Source organism: Gossypium raimondii, chromosome 10 (assembly GCF_025698545.1).
Source record: "Gossypium raimondii isolate GPD5lz chromosome 10, ASM2569854v1, whole genome shotgun sequence".
Lineage (NCBI taxonomy): Eukaryota > Viridiplantae > Streptophyta > Magnoliopsida > Malvales > Malvaceae > Gossypium > Gossypium raimondii.
This window is the reverse complement of record NC_068574.1, coordinates 6,268,700-6,291,837: the sequence shown is the minus strand read 5'-3', so window position 1 is coordinate 6,291,837 and position 23,138 is coordinate 6,268,700. Positions and strand designations below refer to the sequence as shown.

The following is a 23,138-nucleotide window of genomic DNA, read 5'->3' as shown; positions in this document are numbered from 1 at the left end:
ACTTACTCAATCCTTGCTGCATCGTTGAACATCAATTGATAGTATAATAAGTTCGTAACTCTTATAACTTACCTGAGCTTGCCATTTATGCTTTAAACTGAACTTTCATGAATATGATTCGCTTATTATCCCGTTGAGCTACATTGGAACAATAAGGATACTGGGGTCTCTTCTGATAATAACATGCAAAGCCATGTCCCAGACATGGTCTTACATGGGATGTTCTCATCTCGGTGCCCATGCCATGTCCCAAACATGGTCTTATAGGGACCTCGATCTGGTATAACGCCATGTCCTGACATGGTCTTACATGGGACCTCTCATCTCGGTGCCCATGCCATGTCCTGACATGGTCTTCTGAGGACCTCTCATGATCTTAAGGATGCCAATGCCATGTCCCGACATGGTCTTACATGGGATCTCTTTACCCAAATGTCATGACATTCGTATCTAGTACCATCCTTATGTATCAACGGGACTTTTAAATTTTAATTCTCTATCATTTCATGCTTGGATCATCATCAAATAAATTCATAAAATAAATTCATAATTGCTGGAAATTAACAGCATTAATAATAAATATTGAAATATTGCATTTATTTACCGTAAACTTACCTCGGTACCAATTATAGCCAAATTCACCAACTTAGTCTTCAACTTTATTCTTCCCTTTGTCTAACCTCGAGTTTCGTACTTCTTGATTATGGAGCTTGGAAGCTTGAAAACCCTAACTATGGCTTCCCCCCTTGCTGATTTCGTCCTAATGAAGAAGATCAGCATAATTTGCCATCTTTTTCCCTTTTAATTCATTTTAATTACTAGATTACCAAATTGCCCCTAACTTAAAAATTTTCTATTTCACTTATCTCATGTCCATTTTTGTCTACCAAGTTACCAATGGTATAATTACCATATAAGGACCTCCAATTTAAAGTTTCATAACAATTGGACACCTCTAACATGTAGAACTCAACTTTTGCACTTTTTACAATTTAGTCCTTTTGACTAAATTGAGTGCCCAAACGTCGAAATTTTCGAACGAAATTTTCATGAAATAATTTTGTGAAATCATAGACCATAAAATATAAGAAAAATAAATTTTTTTCTCATCGGATTTGTGGTCCCGAAACCACTGTTCCGATAACCTTAAATTTGGGCCATTACATCACCTTTTTGACATACAACAGCATAAAGCAACTAGCAGTAAATCTTGCATCAAGATGTGATAATCATGTGATTTTAGGGAATATAGTCTTCAATTTTTAAGACTCACACATCGAGATATATTTGATGCATACACATCTAAGACTTTTATATCCTTCAACACCGTGTAGAACACTCCATTTTCTTTCTTCGACATTGCAAAAATAGAAGGCGATAACAAATATTTCCTATTCAGAAGTAATTGGGGATGAAGATTACGCCAAATTCCCATGTCAACTAGACCAAGTCGACTCTTAAGATTGTCTTTCGATTTTATTCGACATTGAGAATTGTCCCGATGATGTTCTCGCCAACATTATTTTCAATATGCATGACATCAAGTTTGTGTCACAAAATGTGATGCTCCAATAAGGAAAAAAATACTTCTTTTTTTTTTCTCAAGTCTGCCTCGTTAGGATTATCCTTTTCATCAGATTCATCATCACTCTGCTGGTCAACATCGCCAACATACGCCTCCCTCGTCTTTTCTTTGTTTGCATGTTAGGTGGTTCATTCATCTCCCCATAACTGAAATTGATATATTTTAATATGAACAAGATTTCAAATCCAATGGTCTGCTCATGAGCTTCTCTGAACTCTTCAATACCATCAAATAGAGTCATCTGAAATCTAAGTTTATGATTTCCATTTAACCACCAAGGATGCCCCATATAAGAGAACTTCTTCCCATTATATAACCACTTCGAACATGTTTGCGCAGCACAACAAGGACAAGCATAACGTCCTTTGGTACTCCAACCAGATAAATTAGCGTAAGTTGAGAAATAATTAATAGTCCATAATAAAGCTGCATGTAAATAAAAGTTCTCCTTTCTTAAGACATCATATGTTTCAACACCCGCTTATAACTGTTTCAACTCTTCAATAAATGGCTACATATAAATGTCAATATCATTCTCAGGATCTTTCTCTCCAGGGATAATCATAGATAAGATAAAAGAAGATTGTTTTAGGCAAATCCATGGAGGTAAATTGTAAGGAACAAGCACTACAGGCCAAGTACTATACAAAGTACTCATGATTTTAAAAGGATTAAATCCATCAAATGCTAGCCCAAGCCTCACATTTTGAGGATCGCTTGCAAAGCTTGGAAATTTACTGTCAAATGATTTCCAAGCTAAAGAATCCATAGGATGCCTTAATAATCAATCATCGGTTCGTTCATCATGATGCCACCTCATAGAATCGGCTATCTTTGATGACATGAAAAGCCTTTAAAGCCTTGGTATTAGTGGAAAATATCGCAAAATCTTTACTGGCTTCTTTCTTGATTGTGCCTCACCTTCATCTTCATTCACATCTTCTGTATTCTTATTCATCCAATGAGATTTACTGCAAACATGACAAGATTGTTGGTTTTTTCGATCACCCCAATACAACATGCAGTCATTTGGGCAACTATGAATTTTGTCGTACCCAAGGCCTAAATCCTTTATCAGTTTCTTCATATCTTTGCATGAATAAGGGGATTTTGCAAACGAAAACATATCTCTCAAAAACTCTAACAACAGCGTAAAAGAGTTTCCGATCCACGCTCCCAAATATTTTAAGTGAAAAAAATGAATACAGAAGGACAGTTTTGAAAATTTCGATCCCTCATAAAGTTCTACTTTCATTTCATTAAGTAACTTGTAGAACTTTATTGCTTCTCCATTTGGCTTTTGATCAGGTGCACTTCTTCCCGTTTCGATAAAAGCATTTCCACCAATATCACAATCATCGAATGCAATAATTTCAGGTGGAAACGATTGCAAACCATGACTATGCATATTAAATGCATCCCGCAATATACCTTCCATGTCATCTTCTCTAACAGACTAATGGTGAGCATTATGAGGATAAGTCGGATTAATCGTTGAAGAGGTTCTACGAGGTGTACACTATCCATGGAAAATTCATTTTTTATACCCCCGAATAAAGCCATCAACAATTAGATGTTTGTAAACAACCTCACGATTATGCCAATTAATGTTGTCACGCTTCTTACATGGGTAAAGAATCATATTCTCTTCGCTTGCATTTTGAAATGCAAAATTTAAAAAAGTTTGTACTCCATATCGATAGTCGTTGCTTACCTTTGACAAATCCATCCAACTCTTATCTATTTCGTAGTTCTTGAAGTCTAACATTGACAATAAATTACGGTTACTTAAGTGTTCTAAATAGATTTAAATAATGTCATTGTACTAAAATAGATAATATATATCAAGTATCAAGTATCTAATTATTTAAAATATATATTAGTGACAACATTTTACATTTGGATACTCTAAATTAGTTATAAAAAATTACAAGCAATTGCAAACTTTATTGAAATTTAAAAGTTGTTTATTAAATTAACCTAATATAAATAAAACATATCCAAACTAATTATCTTCATGCTAGTTTAAAACTGATTTAGTAAATCATTTAAAATCAACTATTGTTTAATTATATAATTAATACTATTATTGTTTATGTGTTGCTTTTATTTATTTATATCTTAAAAAAATAAGAAACATGTTACTTATATAATTAAATGAACACATGTAACCTAAAATAGTAATATCACAAGGAGATATGTAAGATATTATTCCCTAAATTCAAATCACTAATATGGATTTATCTCAAAAAAATGTTGTATTAAATTAAAACATGTAAGTAATAAGAGGTACTTCCAAATACAATTAAGGAGAGCTTAAAATGGAGTTGTTTGATTAGGCAATTCAAATGAGCCTGTTGAATACTTATTTTGTAGGGATCCCTTATAACAAGAATAGTTGAAAAAATGTCATATAACTGCTAAAACAAGAATAGTTAAAAAATTAGGTAACAAAAACAAAGAGTTTCCCCTTGTAGCAGAAAGCAAAATTTCTGCACACAACTATAACTTGCATAAGACATAAGTTTTCAAGTAATAATTTTTTACTATGTTTGTGACCACAAAGTTCTAACATGCAAGCTTATGATATCTAAATATTAGTATTCCGTTCACATGGTGATATGCAAGCGAAAATGAAGAAGCAAGCTTCACAGTAATGAAAAACATTCAGTATTCACCAAATTTAGTCCACACTAGTGTAAAATCATAACATAGGAAAACAAATCCTTTTTCTGATGTATTTTTGATAGATTTGTGTTTATACCATTTATATGATTCCGTAAATTTATATTAAGTTCATTTGACACTCTACAATGGATGGCCATATAGATTTTTAAGAAGTAACAAACAACAGTGAGACCATACAGATGATTAAGATGCCATGAATTCTCTTTGGTTCAGAAATCATTTACAACATTCAACATGATACCAAACTAGCACTCACAAAACCATAGGCATCTATTACTATTAACTAATAACTTTTACTGTTTTAACCCTCATATTCAGCCACAAATAGAAAAAAAAAAAAGAAAACGAAAATAAGACTCCAAATGACAAGTAGAGGTGTTCAATCGGTTAACCGACCCGAATTACTATTAACCAAATTAACCGACCCTTTTAAACCCTTAACTTTTAACCGAACCTAACTTTTTCGATTAATTCGGTTGACATTTTTGGTTAATTCGGTCTGTCAACCGAATTAATCGAAATTTATATATTTTTTTATTTTTGGTTAAAACAAGTATAAAACATATAAAAAATTAACCGACTTAACCAACCAATTAATTTATATTTCCAAAAAAATAACCGAACCGGCCGAATACTTATATATTATAATATTATTTATTAAATTTGGTTAACCGGTCAATTTCAAACCGAATTAATCGTTAACCGAAATTTTTTAAAAATTATTATCCGACCCCCAATCGAATTAATTTGATTAACCGACCGATTAACCGAATTCAGTCGGTTAGCTGAATTAATTCGGTTTTACCCAAAATTTGCACACCCCTAACGACAAGACCTAAATTAACAACATTCCCTTAAGTAGATTGTGGAATTTCATATGACAAGTATGAACTGGCAACCTATTTGATAATAGTAAAAAAAGTCGATCTAGAAAATCTAATGATTCAAAAACACAACCATTTACCAAATTGTAACTTTGTTTTAGTTAAGTGACCAAAATGAAAATTTACCCATAATTTAATAACTAATGATGCAGTTTACCCTATAATTAATTAGTATAACACTATTATTTGATCAAACCAAAAGTACTGGGTATCGAAATAAACTTAAGTCATTAAAACTTAAAAACAAAGTTGAACCAGATAATGAGCAACCATTCAGTAGCTAATATTAGCCTTACTACAACATATTGACTCATAAATCATCACTTAAGTCTTTATTATGATTGGACTTTGACTAAAAAGAAAAGAAAAGAGATGGACTCTCCTAATAATTCAATTCCATTTACTACTGAACTTCCCGAGCTAATTTTTAATTGTAAATCTTAAAGGCAAAATAAAAATGTGAGTTTTTTTATTTTATCTTTAATAAAATGTTTAATCCCTTAAGAATGATGAAATTATAAATTAATGTCTAATAATTAAAACAAATCCAACAATGTATTGTAATTATTTGATTCTGATCATAATTATTCCTCACCATGTATTGTACTAATTCTAAAGCTTAACACAAGAAATTATTCATAGCCAGAACATTAATCAACAAGAACATCAAATCTCTAGAAAGAGGGAATTTCAATACCAAAGGCGAAAAGGAATCAAACATAAGTATAATTAGATTAAAAACAACAACAAATTCAGCTCTAACTTAACTAAAATCAATGGAATTAACAAAGAAAATACGTAAAAAAATTAAGGAAAAAAAACCCAGAGCAAGAAAATGAACATATCAAACAATGGAAATTTGGTTCCAGAAAAATTTTAGAAATGAAGAACAGAAAAAATCAAGAATTAAAACAAAAATTTAGAAAACAAAATCGAAAAAAGAAAAGAAAATAGTTTATTAGATTACCTTGAAATAAAAAGGAATTGGGGGGAAGCTTGGTTCTTCGAAATGGGTGAGAGTAACAGCTAAGAAGAGATAATGATTTGGGGAAAAAATAAGTTAAGGATTTGAGGGAATAAAGGTTAGGGGCAGCTATCAAAATGACGTCGTTTCAATAAAAATTAAAAAATATTCGCGGCGTTTATGGGCAAAACGCCACTATGGTTTTACCTTTAGTGACGTTTATGAGAAAAAAAACGCCGCTATTGATTTACCTTTTGCGGTGTTAATGGGAAAAACGTGCTAACATTGCTCCCATTCGGTGTACCTTTACGGCGCGTACCATAAAACGCCGCTAAATATGTACTATTTGCGGCGCTATTTCCACTAACGCCACTATATAAAGACTTATTGTGCCGTTTTTCGGTTACCACCGCTAAAAGCTTAAATTGTTATAGTGTAAGTAATGTAGTAAGGTTAAAACACTTTATTTTAATCAACATCAAATAGAGGAAGCATACTTCTATACAAATTTCACTTGTGCAGCCTGTACCATACTGCAAGGATCGGAGTTGCAACCCCAGCCAGTATCTTGCTTATTGGGGATGTACGATGGACAACGACCTTCGCCCTCGTAGATCCCCTTATCTTGCCACTTTTACTTTTATTTAACAAGAATTTAGGTTACATATCTTTAACACTTTATTTGTTTTACTACTCTTGACTTACTTCCGTGAGACTTTCTTCAACTTAATTATTAACCCGAGAAAGAAGAAAACTAGTACACTACGGCGAAACTATGCACATTCATTTATTCAGTAAAGCAAATAATAACATGATTATTCAAATAAATATTTTAAATAATATTCGTTTATGTTGGGAGGGAGAGAAGAAACAAGGAAAAAAACTTTGAGTGGAAAACTTAAAAGAATGAGAGAAATGTTGGAACAAGTTTTTTTGTTTCTTATTTCAATTTTACACATATTTATAGTAGAAAATCTTTATCTAAATTAAATCTTTAAGTATCAATAATATTTGTCCACATCATCATTCTTCAACACTTTTCATTGCTATTTTTAATGGAAACACCGAGAGTTTTCCTCAATGCTTCAAACTTTGCCTTGGGTAAGGCTTTAGTGAAAATATTTGCAAGTTGGTTTTTTGAGTTGCAATGAACCAACTTTACTTCATTTTATACTTCCATGGAAAACTAGATTTTTATGTGTTTGGTTCTTCCATGGAAAACTAGATTTTTCACCATTACCACAGTCGATTGATTGTCACACCTGATCTTAGTTGCCTCATTTTGAGTCAGGCCCAAATCTGTCAACAATTTCCTCAATCAAATTGCTTGATTTACAGTGGCTACAGTTGCAATATATTCAATTTATGTAGTTGATTGTGCCATAGTTTCTTGCTTTTTTAAGTTCCATGCAAATGCACTTGAATCAAGTGTAAATAGATAAGCTAAAGTGTTTTTCATGTCATCACAAGATCAACCTAATCACTATTCATATAGCCCAACAATTTCACTTCAAGTGACTTTTTGAATAAAAACCAAAATTAATTGACCCCTTGACGCATCTAAACATTCTCTTTCATGTTCTGAGATGGGCTTCTCTAAGACAATGCATAAATCTAGAAAGAAGACAGTCATCAAACATTTATGTTTGGTTTAGTTCCTGTCATATACAACAAAAAACCAAATAGCCTTCTATAATTGGTTTCGTCAACCATGGAAGAGCTATTTTCTTTGCTGAGCTTCTCATTTTGAGCCAATGGGGTGCTAACAGCTTTGCAACTCTCTATGTTGAATTTTTTCAGCATTTTCTTCGCATAATTTTGTTGAGAAATGAAAATTCCTTGTTTGGATTAAGTAATCTCGATTTTAAAGAAGCAAGACCTCTCTCAAGTTTGTCATTTCAAATACCTTTATCATTTTATATTTAAATGTTGCACCGATTTAGAGTTGCTCCTTGTCACTAATAAGTCATCAACATATAAAGTGACAACCAACAAGTCATTGCTTTCAATATTTTTGGCATAAAAGACTCTTTTTGAACTCCAAACATAGCAAATGATCATCAATTCTAGAATACCAAGCTCTTGGAGCTTGTTCCAATTCATACAAAGCCTTCTTTAGAAGATAAACTTCGTCTTCCTTCCCTTTAGTGACAAAATCTTCAAGTTGTTAAATGTAGGTCTCTTCCTAAAGATATACATTCAAAAAATCTAATTTGACTTCAAGTTGAAATATTTTCCAACTTTTTTTGTGGTATTGAAGCTAATAAAAGTCTTATTGTGTCTAGCCTCGCGCAGCGGGAGCAGAAGTTTTTGAATAATCAACAACATACTATTGAGAGTAGCCTTTAGCAACTAATCTAGGCTTGAATTTATTGATAGAACCATAAAGACTCAACTTGGTTCTATAAATCCATTTGAATCCAATTATGTTTTTGTTGTTATGTTTATCTACTAGCTTCCAAGTTTGATTCTTTTCAATTATAAGAACCTCCTTCATAGCATCTCTCCATTCTAAAAATTTGAAAGCTTTTCCAAAGTTGACAGGTTTAAGAATAGCAACATTTGACCTTTGATAGATGTTAATAAGTGGTATGGTTCCTCTTATTGGATCATGATTAGTGATTTCATCAACATCATCAATGAAATCCTCTTGTTTTTGAGATTTCAAAACTTTTACACTCTGCTTGACATGTTTTTTATTTGTTTCCCAATTCCATGCAACATGTTCATTGAACTTAACAATTCTACTTACAATCACCTTGCCTAAAAGTGGATTGTAAGCTCTATAGCCTTTTGTGATGTTGTTGTAGTCTAGGAAAATGCAAATTTTTGCCTTTTGTAAGCTTTATAGCTCGTATTAATTTTTTAATATTATTTTTATATACTTTTTAAATATATATAATATATAAAAAATACTAAAAACATTAAAATAAATATTTCTCAATAAATTAAAATTGAATTTTAAAAAATATGTATACTTAAATAACACTAAGATAGATGCAACTTAATAAGCAAATATCTCTAAAAAATAACAAGATTAATAATTATGTAAGTTTTATACAATATCTAAACAATAACAATAAAATAGTAATAACATAATAGTGAAATGGTAGCAAAATATGAAGAAAACAACAAAAAAGTAGTAGATTTTGTTGTCCTTTGGTGAATTTAGGCCGGGTTAGGCCTGAGCAAAAAATACCTTACCCAAAACTTGGCCTGTTTTTTTAAACGGGCCTTATTTTTTGAGCCTATATTTTTGTCCAAAGACTTCTATTTTTAGATGGGCATTTGAGTCGAACCAAGTAACCCGACCCATAACCAAATTTAGGTGCGATCTACTCATGTTTAATTTGCTGCTTATTAGCCTTCCTGAAGTAAACTTCCTAATAATTGGTTTTTTTAAAAAGTTAAATCAAATGGTGTAGACAACTAAATACATTCATACTTATTTTTATTAGTTTGTATCAATTTTTAAAAATTTTAAGAAGCGTCCTTTTATATTGTATAAATTATCGTGTGGGCGAAAATATTTATAAAATAAATTTATATAGAAATGAAATGTAATTTTAATTGAAATTGAAATTTTAAAATTTAGCTTGACCATTTTATCTAATAATTTATAAACGGATGCTACAAATTTGAATTGTGATAATTAATGTATTGAAAAGCAATGGATAAAAAAAATTGGACAAGATCCCAACTTTAATAATGAAAACTATAATATCATGAATTCCAATGCCATGGTCAACATTATATGTATATATATATATATTTTATCAAAAATATAAACTTATAAATACTTTCAAAATAAAATATTTTCTCTATGAAGAATAAGATTTTAATAATTTTACAATTGAACCAAATGATTTTAAAATAGTTTCACCAATTTAATAATTAATTCTAAAAATTAAAAGTCAAATAAAATAGAATTTGATTGTGTTAAACTAATTACAACTTTTAAACAGAAAATCAAATTAAATATAATGAAAATCGAATCAAACATCATGGATTGAATGAAATTAGTAGCATATTCTGTTTAAGGATACCATCATTTATTCCAGATTTGATCAACCCGAAAAGAACAGAAAAAACCAAGCAAACACACTGAAAATGAAAGGAAAAAGAGGCTATCCTTTTCATTTATTATACAGCGCTCCTAAATGGATCGCTTTCTGAAGCAACTAAAATCCCAGTAATCAATCTCAAGGAGTTCCCGTTTGGGAAGGTGTTGTAGATTCAACCGAGGCGCATCGGCAGCTACAGCAGCCTCCGCCTGGTGGTTGTGGCCCGCAACATACACACGCTGGACAATAAACTGCAACACCCAAATTCATTGTTAAAACACATGTATTGAAACAAACTATGTGGTGGTTTACAGGTTTTTACCATGAGGACGAGACATAGCACAAGGTAACATGGGAGACAAAACCAGAGAGAAAATAACAAGGGATATCAGTACAGATGTCGAGTTGTCCCCTGCCATACTTGCCAACAACTTCAAAACTATGTGATAGTAGGACTAGCAGCTAATATTCACTTCTCAATCAAGTCTTAGAAATATGGACATGAAAGTCGTCTTCGATTTAAATATATGAGTACCCTTTTTCCAATCAAAACTGTGATCTGGTCCAATATTCAAACATGTCTCGTTCTCTTTGTTTTCTACCACATTTAATTTCCCCCCTGCATTTCCATAGGTGAGAAATTCCCAAGTTCTTTTTTTATACATTCAATGAAGACTAAAAAATTTACTTGACTCGCCTACTTTTTCAAATTAGTCAGATGTCATATATACAGCTGAAACGAGGGGTCTTGACTTTTGCAATCAAAGAAATCTGCCAATTCCACCTTAAGATATTATTTCAGAGATAAATTTTGATAAATATTGGGTTTGAGTCTTTGACCACCAACCATCCTTAACTTCCTCGAAACGGCAGATTCAACTTTTGGTATCCCTTTTTTCTTTCGAAAAGATGGGTATCTAATTATTTATTTCATTTTCCATGCTTCCACACCGTCTCAAGTAAATAAGTTTCCAGGACCAAATGTCATTTTTTATTCTTCTAATATAAACTTAGGTTTCTTTCTCTTCTAATAAAGTTATTGGGTGAAAACAGACTCTGTTACAAGTAATGAAGATTGAGTGCCAGTTTAGTATCGTTTCTTAACAGTTTAAAAATACTTTTTGAGCAAAAGTTAAAATCTTCTACATCTATTTTTGACCAAAAAGTGTTTTCACAAGTATCTTATTTAATAATATTTTTATCTTAAAAGTTTTTTATGTCAAAAGTGCTAGCCTTGAATAGAACCTGAATGTAATTTTAGGAGTCAAAATGCTAAAATACCAAAAAGACAACTCTTACTTATAGATTTCAAGAATCAGAGTTCCAAAGCGGAATATTTAATAAGAGTATTAAGATCCATTTTTCGATTATAAGGGAATTAATGGGATTTTTTATTAATAAAGAGTTCTGTTGATAATGGTGAATAGTGAACAAAGCACTCACCATGTCTCTAAAAGAAAAAGGGAGGAACAATTAAATTCGAGCTACTAAGCTAAACTCTTTGAAGCATTCAAAGAGTAAAAATAACCCAAGAATCTTATCATGTTTTGAGGTTATGTCCACTTCTTCTAATTTGGTGAAGTAGTATCATGTGAAACTTATTCTTTAATAAGAATTGTTTTTGATTAAGGGTTGTTCTAACTTCTAACATGTCCCGAACATGAGTTATTCTCAACATAATTGTTCTTGGTTGAGATTGTTTCAAGCAAGAGTTGTTGTCAACATTTTTTTTTTGTAGTTCTACTTTTCTTAAAAGACTTTGTTCTAAATAGTGACTATTTTTGAAAATATTTGTTCTAATTAGAAGTTGTTCGAATATAACTATTATTGAAGTGCGTTATTATTATTAATGTTGAGTTGTCAGTTCAATTGTCAATACATAATAATTAAATCATTTCTCTTATGACATTTGACTCGTGACTAAGTTCCTTTTTCATTAATCATGTAATGTCAATGAGATGATACCATTTACCCTTATAAAGCTATGATTGTTGTAATGACCCAAAATTCACGGGCATCGGAAAAGTATTTTATCATGCCTCCGTCTTAACGAAATGGGTTTGTAAATAATTATTAGAAATATTATGAGTCTAGTAGTGTGTTTAATTAGGTTTTAATTAAGTGAATTTAGCTTAATTAAGAGAAAATAGGAAGAAGGACTAGATTGAATAAGGGTAAAAGTTAAATTATAGATTAAAAGAAAATATAAAGGACCAAAATGGAAAATATGCCATTAAGTAACAGTTGAGGCGGCAAAACAATGAGAAAAATCTAAAGATTTTTAATGATTTAAGTTATTATTAATTAATATTAGAATATAATAGTATAAATTATTATTTAATTGATATTATCTTATTAAATTAATGAAATATATATAAATTAAAGCTAAATGTATGGTAATAAAATATACATGTGTAATAATTATATTTGTATAATTGTAATAGATTTATTTAATTACTTTTATTTAATTAAATAGATATTTATTATTTATTATTAAGTAAAAGATATTTATTATTAAATAATTATATTATAAGATTTTATGTGATAAATAAATTAAAACATGACAAATGTATAATGATGATATAGTACATGTGTAAATATAAGTAATATTACACTTGTAATAAATATATTGATTATTAAATAGACATATATTAAATTATTATATTAAATTATTGTTGTAATTATTAAAATTATCAAATAAATTGAATTATGACAAATGTAGGGTGATGATAAAACACATGTGTAATAATATGTAAGTGTACAATTGTAATACATGCATTTGATATTAAATAGATATTTATTTTAATTATTATTATATTAAATTAATTAATTTAATAAACAAATGAAAGAAAATGAAATGAAAAAAAAGAGGAACAAAGTAAGAAAAGAAACAGAACCATTTCGAAACAGAGCAAGGGAAAGGAGAAAAAGAAAAACTAGGGTTTAAGGTTTTAAAGCTTTAAAAGCTAGCAAAGAACTCGGGGCATCACTACCGAAAGGAAAGGAAAAGAAAAAAAAGTTGTCGAGGAGTAATCGAACAAATTCGGGTTTATATTACTATAATTCAAATTACTTTTTATTAAATGTTTTATATAAATTTTATATTTAATAAATGAGTATAAGGTAAGTATTAATATTTGAGTTAAATGGGAATTGGATTGGATGGTGATTGTGTATGTATAATTGAATTGTATATTGATTTGAATGTGAAATTGAATAGTGATCTTAAATTTGGTATGAAAGTGAAAATTTAATTGAGAATTGGAATACCCTATTAACTACTCGGGTTAAGTCAGATATAGTTGGCATGCCATAGGATTTGGAAGAGTACGGGATTTATCGGCTTTACCGATCAGGCACTTTATGTGTTGTATTTCAGGCACTTTATGTGTCGTATTTCAGGCACTTCATGTGTCGTTTCAAGCACTTATGTGTCGTATATTGATCAAGTACTATGTACCGTTTTAGGCACAATGTGCCATACTAGTGTGTTTGGGTTGGAATCCGTGTATCCGTCAAAGTCTGGGTTTGTTAATAGGGTGAATAACCGAAATGGGAAAAAGTTAAATGAATTTGATTGATTGTACTATTGAAAATGTGAGAAAGTTGAACTATGTATTGAAATTGAGATTGGAAATGAAAGGCATGAACTTAACGTTTATGTAGTGATTGAAATTGAGACATATGATATGTGAATGAAATTGAAGAATAGCTTATTGTTAATTAATGAAAGTTTAAGAATGAATTGGTATTTGAAAAATTAGATAGTTATATGCTTGATAATTATATTCCATTATTATTATAGTTTGAATTATGGTAATACCACTGAGTATGAAATACTCAACGTACGGTTGTTTTCATGCGTAGATTAGGTACAGTGATTTTGAAGAGTTGTAATTGTGGTTATGAGCATCCATCTCATCACATCTCCAAGTGTCAAGAGAGTATGTTTCAAAATTCTGAATAGAAATGCATGTACTTAGGAAGATTAAGTGTAACACCCCAAACCCGACCTAAACGTTATGGCCGAATCTGGCTATGTCACATTGTAACACTCCTTACTCGTATTCGACGCCGGAATAGGGTACGAGGCATTACCAAAACATATACACTTATAAACGTATTAATCCGAGTTATAAAATTTCATACAGATTAAAACTTTCAAATTATTGTCTTCGAATCGGTAATTAGGGCTTACGAGGCCCAGTATATACTCATTCGATCCAAGCCTTATAGCTACCACCATTGTAATATATTAAATATTCAATATCTCGTAAAGATTCGCTAATCTATCCCATATACTTTCACACAGATTAATTCACAAATCACAATTTTTATCATTTCAAAGCTTATAAGACACATGTACATATCTATACTAACTCGTATGAGTCTCATACTCATTCATATGCTCAATAAATCCGTTAAATTATTTCAACATCAAAGAATCCACATTACTGGCAGAAACAATACTAATAACAATCATAAATCTTTTCATATTAATTTCATGTATCATTTACTGAACTTCATATATCATTTCATAAATATGTAATTCACTAACACATCTTGTCATATACAATATCCAATTGGTGAAATCACTTAATTGAATTCAACTTCAACAATCACAATAAACCTATCACTTGAATATGAGTCTATGTAACACTTACCAACTTTGTCAAATTAGTGAACGTCTTACGGAATTGAATACTTATTTTCTCGATGCCATAGTTCAACTATGGTCTTACACATAATCACATAACATATACCGGTGCCATAGCCCAACTATGGTCTTACAAGGGATCACATATCACTTATTGCCATGGTCCATTCATGGTATTTTCCGTCAATTCGTATTTATCACTGAACGAAAGTACTCAATCCTGTGTTCTACTCAATTTGAACTTTCATTCCAATTTATCTATCTTTCTCAACAATCATAATTCAACCATGAATATGTATATAGAATAATAAATTATGTCATGCATAATACTAACAAATAATTGTTTGGTTTCAGCCATATGCATTTACAATTCAATTCATAATAACTAATTGAAATGAAACATTATGTCATTTCTAATTCAACGTTTATCAAATATAATTGGGCATATGACCAATTTATATACAAATCATTCATATATTTTATATTTCCTCCTCCCCCTCTCCATTCCACATCCTTAATGTACATAACACTTGTAGCACCCCTAACCCGTATCCGTCGCCGAATTAGGGTTACGAGGCATTACCAAACAAATACAACCATTTTTTTTAAAAACCAAACTGATCACAAACATGGAATTTAAATCATTTTCGCATGGCTATTTATATTTTACGATCCAAAACTAACCAAAAACATACTCAAACCTATACATGTCATAAGATCGAGTTCAAATTTTTAACAAGATACCAAAAGAAGTCGATAGTGTGATAGACTATGCTGATGATCCCCGAGCTCGTAACGCGTCTCCAAAATCTATAAAACAAATGGACAAAAACAATCAAAGTAAGCTTTTATAGCTTAGTAAGTTTATAGCATATCTAAAATACATATAAACGAACATATGTATAATCATTATATGCTTATAATCAAGTTTTATACATAATCATTAATTGCATATACAAATTCCAAATATACTTATCATTTGTATTTCATGAATGTGTATCTATGATCTTTCAAATACATATGTCAAAAGCTTATATTTTTACTTATCAACTACATGAATCAAACATGTGCCGATTGCATACATGTATATTCAACAATTTTCATATCAACCAATATATGTGCCTATTCACTAAACACATAGATCCAACCATTTATAAGCTCATCGAATACATATAAATAAATACTCATATACATATTCATTATATATAACCCAAAATCATTTATATATTTATATATATATCACATGCATATAATCACTTAATTTAACATATTCACCGGCACTTAGCCTGCTAGGCTTATAGCCTGATTCAGATCACCGGCACGTAGCCTGCTAGGTTTATAACCTGATTCAGATCACCGGCACTTATCCTGCTAGGTTCATAACCTGGTTCAGATCATCGGCACTTAGCCTGCTAGACTTAAAGTCTGAATTAATTCACTGGCACTACATCTGCTAGGCATCGAGCCTGAATACCACGGATATGAAATTGGTCTTTCACAAAATTCTTTATAAGAAAATCTAGATATTCTTTATATCTCATATAAGAATCGAATTATTATTCCAATCTTCGTAGCAAACATACATTTGAATAACATCTCTATAGTTCATATCATTAAATTCACTCATAGAACTCAATACCGCATTCGAATATTATATATATTTTCTTTTATATTATAAGCTTCAACTTATAAAACTCAAAGCAAACATTAACTAACATACATATAATTCATGTGATTAATCTCAACTTATCGAATTCAATACATACATTCGCTAACATATATGTAATCCATTAAATTTCATCCAACTTACAAAATTCAGCATATATATATTCTATATATATATATATATATATATATATATATATATATATATATATATAGATATATATAATCTATGCAATTTGTTTTAACTTATAAAACTCAAATATACATTAACTAACACACATATATATATACAATTCATACATTATATTTTAACTCATATACTTACACTTATACGAAAAACTATATATGTATATTATTACCTATTCGATATTTCCATATATATAAATATACTTAACATTTAAACCTTGAAAGATGTTCAGAACTTATTCAAGATATACATGTATATTCTTCAATTCACACAGAGACATTTATTCAAAATTATTAAAGTATATACAATATATACCCTTAATCAAACTCAAAGATTATACTTAATTATACATATACATATTCGAAAATTGTTCTTGCAATTATAGCCCTCATATCATCAAATATTTCCAAATGAAGTTTCAAACATATAGCTATACTATATATAATTATATCCATCTATGCACCATTCTTAACTACATTTAATCCCCAAAGCTTAATTAGACTTATATTCATATAGCCGAATATAAGTGTACACATATAAGCCATCCATATATCAACTTAATTAATCAAAGTATATTATTTTTTTATACCTTAACATAAACATACAATAGATATTCATACACACAAATATATATATATATATATATTTATATTTATATTGAATTATTAACATTAAATAGCTAGTCGACTTACCTCGAATATTAGCGGACACGATCGACTATTCAATTACTTTCGTTTCCCCCCGATCCAAATCCTTTTTCTTCGTTTCTTGATCTAAACATAATCAAATTTAACCTTTTTATTCATCAAAACATTCAATTAAGTCCAAAAATACATAAATGGGAAAATTACCATTTTGCCCCTAACATTTTGCACTTTTTGCAATTTAGTCCTTTTTGCACAAAACACAAAATACACAAAATTTGCTCACACTAAGCTAGGGACGAATATTCCTTATTTTCATACAAATCCTGTAACACCCTGACCCGTGTCCGTCGCCGGATTAGAGTTACGAGGCATTACCGATCAAAACCCGACTCAGAATTTTTTTTTATAATTAAATTAATCCATTATATATATACTAAGCCATAAATCCTAATCAATACACATTTGAATATATATACATTCATTTTCTCTATCAATAAGCCAAACGTAATTAATCACCAACATTTACAAGCATACTTCAATTTATAAATCATCTCCTATATTCACTTAACTACTAAATCCAACCAAATAATATATATTTCATATATAATACATAACCTAGACACTTAACTTAACATCACTTATCTTAATGAATATAACAAAGTTACTTACTTCAACCACATAATTACCGAAACACTTGAATGAAATCACCATGCACGTATATATACACATTACCATATAAATACTAACCATAAAATACTAATCCATGATTAAAATATGCTTAAACCATAATTCAACCCAAAACCGAACACAAACAAGAAAATTAAGCCATTTTCGCATGGCTTAATATTACATAATCTAAATTCAAGCATTTCAGCTACGCTATACATGCCATAAGATCGAATTCAAAATTTGCAAAATACCGAGAGGAGTCAATAGTGTGATAATCTTCTCTGACTATCCCCGAGCTCGTAACCAACTTCCAAATCTATAAAACGAAGAACAACATACACACAGTAAGCTATTTAAAGCTTAGTAAGTCAATAGCAAAAATTCATATATATATATATATATATTAATACTTATTCCATCATTAAGTTAAAATAAACCAAATATCCTAATATTTTGTACCATATAACACTTTAATAAAAATCACATTGTATTTTCATATAAACAAACCATATGGCCAAATACACATAAATATTTAGCAAAGCCGAATATTCAATAAATCATTATGCTAAAACATGCTTATTCAACAGAACATTAACCAGTAGAAACAGAATATTAGCCTCATACAAATTTTATTGTCGACTTTCATATCCACATAATGGAATAAATACCAGAGAAAGACAGAGCAATGTCGAACATAACCCAAACAGACCTTCGATACTTTCGTCTATTAATATGTTTAACTAATGTTCTTATACGATAACAATTCCTTCTTAAATTAAACAGTTACATATACTTCTGGGGATAAATGTACACATAGAATGCTAAGAAGAAATCATAGTAACTGTCCTACTATAACCATTACGCTCAGCCATCAATACAATTCAAATATTATTCAACTGTCTAATTCTGTCATCATTAAGTCCATATTATCCCATCAATAACAAAAATCAATTCAAAAGAACTCTCATTTAATACCTTTCTATATATATCATACCTAAATACTTTTATTTCATCAAATTCAACTTCTTAGTTAACAGCGACTTTGCATAATACGAATGGCCATTAAAACAATTCAATATCTCTTATAGCACTATCTCAATTTGCTGACCCATTCTATTATTTGACCACATTAGTAATCTTTCAAACACAAACCTCTGTAACTCCACACTTGCGAGCTTATTCGATCCAAATCTTACAGATTTCATTGTAAAATTTTACTGATAAGGGGCGAGGGTAGTAAAACCTTAAATTTAACTCAAACATAAATGCACATAACACATACTATTACAAATAGCCAATTTATTAATAATTTCACATTCTCAAAACATTTAATAAACATTTTCTTATAATCACATTTGTCCTTAACACATAGTCCATATGCCAACTCAAATCACAAATTCACAATCAAAGCATTCATATAGCAATCGTAGGCCACATATCACAACTCATATACTCATATCATTACAACATTTATCAACAACAAAATATCTTATATCCTTATTCATACCTTTATGAGTCTCAACTCATCATCAACACATTTTCACTCAAACATTTGAGTATTTACTTATGTACTATCAGAATTAGTTCGGTTGGAAAACATATCTGTCTCATCAAAACAATTTTCGTCAGAGTCGGGAGATATCACACTATCGCAAGTTAAATATGGCATGTATAGCTAGACTCACACACGCTACATTAGTCCTAGAACCGACTAAACGGTAGCTCTGATACCAATCAAATGTAACACCTCGACCCGTGTCCGTCGCCGGATTAGAGTTACGAGGCATTACCGATCAAAACCCGACTCAGAATTTTTTTTTATAATTAAATTAATCCATTATATATATACTAAGCCATAAATCCTAATCAATACACATTTGAATATATATACATTCATTTTCTCTATCAATAAGCCAAACGTAATTAATCACCAACATTTACAAGCATACTTCAATTTATAAATCATCTCCTATATTCACTTAACTACTAAATCCAACCAAATAATATATATTTCATATATAATACATAACCTAGACACTTAACTTAACATCACTTATCTTAATGAATATAACAAAGTTACTTACTTCAACCACATAATTACCAAACACTTGAATGAAATCACCATGCACGTATATATACACATTACCATATAAATACTAACCATAAAATACTAATCCATGATTAAAATATGCTTAAACCATAATTCAACCCAAAACCGAACACAAACAAGAAAATTAAGCCATTTTCGCATGGCTTAATATTACATAATCTAAATTCAAGCATTTCATTACGCTATACATGCCATAAGATCAATTCAAAATTTGCAAAATACCGAGAGGAGTTAATAGTGTGATAATCTTCTCGACTATCCCGAGCTCGTAACCAACTTCCAAAATCTATAAAACGAAGAACAACATACACACAAGAAGCTATTTAAAGCTTAGTAAGTCAATAGCAAAAATTTATATATATATATATATATTAATACTTATTCCATCATTAAGTTAAAATAAACCAAATATCCTAATATTTTGTACCATATAACACTTTAATAAAAATCACATTGTATTTTCATATAAACAAACCATATGGCCAAATACACATAAATATTTAGCAAAGCCGAATATTCAATAAATCATTATGCTAAAACATGCTTATACTCAACTGGTTAACTCATACTCTATATTTCATTTGAAACTATTATCAAATTAAAATAATCAACTTACCTTATCACCAATTAAGCAAATGGCTAACACATACCGAATAATTTAGCTTTCTTCACACATTTATTTGGTTTTACTATTGCTCACATAAAATTTATAAAACATAGTGCCTTGTATAAAACACCGCATAAAGCACGCTAGGCACAAAGCCCGATACATTTCACCGCACAAAGCCTGCTAGACATAAAGTCTGAATTAATTCACCGGCATCAAGCCTGCTAGGCATTAAGCCTGAAAATCTCAGATACAAAGATGATCTTTCGTATAATTCTTTATGTTTACATAAGTCTTACTCAATAATCGTATCTCCGTAAAAATTGAATTATATTCAATTCTTCATAGCAAACAAACATTCGAACCACGTATGTATAATTTACAACATTAAAATTCAGCTCAAAGAATTTGTAACCTATACTCGAACCACATATGTATGTAAAATTCATACATTAAATTCAGCTCAAGAACTTTGTAACCTATATTTGAACCACATATGTATATAAAATTCATACCTTAAATGCAACTCAAGAACTTTAAATATATATATTCGAACCATATGTGCATATATATATATATATAATTCATAATATTAAGTTCACTCAAAGAACTTGTATCATACATTCAAACTTTATATATATAATTCATAACTTTAAATTCAACTCAAGAAATTAAATTTACATTCGAACTACATATCCATGTAAATTCTACTATTAGTTTCATATCATTGAACTTAAAGCGTACTTTAGCTAATATACATGTAATTTATACCATTAATATCAACCTCCCAAAATCAATTTCTATGTTCGGCTATCACATAGAAAAATCACCAAGTTTTATTCAATTTATATACTTTTAGTTCCAGCTTACTAAATGTATGATAGATATATTTATATAAATTCTAATTTAATAACATTTAAATTGCTATTAGACTTACCTCGGATATCGTCGACTATTAAATCGGCTACTCGACCACTTTTGTCTTTCCCCGATCCAAATCTGATTTCTTTAATTCTTAATCTAAACATATTCAAATTAAGCTTATTTAAACACCATTCTATTCAATTTATCCTAAAAATACATAAATGGGCAAATTACAATTTTGCCCCTACATTTCACACTTTGTACAATTTAGTCCAAATTGTACAAAAACACAAAATATTCCAAATTAATAACACTATAGTATGGCCGAATACTCCCTTATCTCATATAGGTCCTTGCATGTCATTTATTTCACATTTTAGTCCCTCAATTTAATATTTTCTTAATTTAGTCCTTAATACACATTTTTATCAAAAATTACTAATTAAAACATGAAAAATCTAACAACATATATTTATTTTCCATCATCTAACAACAAAAACAACAAGCTCTCTTCAATGGCATATCACAAAATACACAATCAATTCAAAAATTCAAGCATGGGCTAGCTAAAACACAAAGCAACGATCTCAAAAACATAAAAATTATCAAAAACCGAGCTAGTTACGTACCTTAATCAAACTCAAAAATGGCCGAACCCTTAGCTTGTTCTTTTCTTTTTCTTTTCTTTTACATTCGGTTGGTAGACACAAAAAAGATGATAATGGCTTTTTAACTTTTGTTTGTTTTTATTAGAATAACTTTATAATATATTATTTATTATTATAACCTTTATAAATATTATAAAAACTATATAATATATACATAGTGATGTCCATTCATTAATTCAATGGCAAAATTGCAACATGAAACCTTCATATTAAAAGAACAACCACTATTTGGCCCTTCTAAAAATAACCACTAAATTTTTATTTTACACGATTTAGTCCTTTTATTTAATCGGACACTCAAACGACGAAATTAAAGCACGAAATTTTCACACAAGTAAATTCACACATGATAAAAAAATAATTTTAAAATATTTTTCCAACTCGAATTCGTGGTCCCGAAATCACCTTTCCAATTAGGGTCAAAATCGGGCTGTTACAAATCCACACATTTCATTTATTTCACATTTTAATCCCTAAAAAAAATTCATTTTCACAATTTAGCTCTAATTTCTCAAATTCACTAAAAATTCAAAAACAAAACATGTTAATCTATAACATTTCTTTCATTTTTCATCATCAACTATCACAATGTTCAAGCATTCATCAATGACACATTTCAAAATCATCAACAATTCACAAAATTAAGACATGGGTTTTGAAGTATTCAAAGCAACGATCTTAAAAACGTAAAAATTATCAAAAACCGAAACCAAAGCATACCTTAATTTTGCTTTGAAAGTACCGAAACTTAAGAAACCATGGACGGTTTCTTCCTTTCCAATATTCGGCTAACAAAGATGAACATATTCATCTTTTTATGACTTATTTTAGTTATAATATTATAATTTACTTAATGACTAAATTAACCTTAATTAAATA

The 23,138-nt window shown here is 29.7% G+C and overlaps 2 long non-coding RNA genes across 5 annotated transcripts; both read right to left on the bottom strand.

Moving 5' to 3' along the window:
- Positions 1-10,105: 10,105 nt before the first annotated feature.
- Positions 10,106-10,652, bottom strand: LOC105778542 (uncharacterized). The gene is made up of 2 exons (XR_001128776.2): positions 10,508-10,652; positions 10,106-10,436 (listed from the first exon to the last, which is right to left on the bottom strand). It is a non-coding gene; the product is annotated as an uncharacterized LOC105778542 (long non-coding RNA).
- A 4,576-nt stretch (positions 10,653-15,228) lies between these two features.
- Positions 15,229-22,316, bottom strand: LOC105778543 (uncharacterized). Of its 4 annotated transcripts, XR_008189883.1 has the most exons (5): positions 22,221-22,316; positions 21,665-21,747; positions 18,262-18,326; positions 17,387-17,467; positions 15,229-15,652 (listed from the first exon to the last, which is right to left on the bottom strand). It is a non-coding gene; the product is annotated as an uncharacterized LOC105778543 (long non-coding RNA). The 4 variants fall into 4 exon arrangements; XR_008189882.1 differs by lacking the exon at positions 21,665-21,747 and having other exon boundaries at positions 22,221-22,306; XR_008189884.1 differs by lacking the exons at positions 21,665-21,747; positions 22,221-22,316 and adding an exon at positions 20,343-20,373.
- Positions 22,317-23,138: the final 822 nt, after the last annotated feature.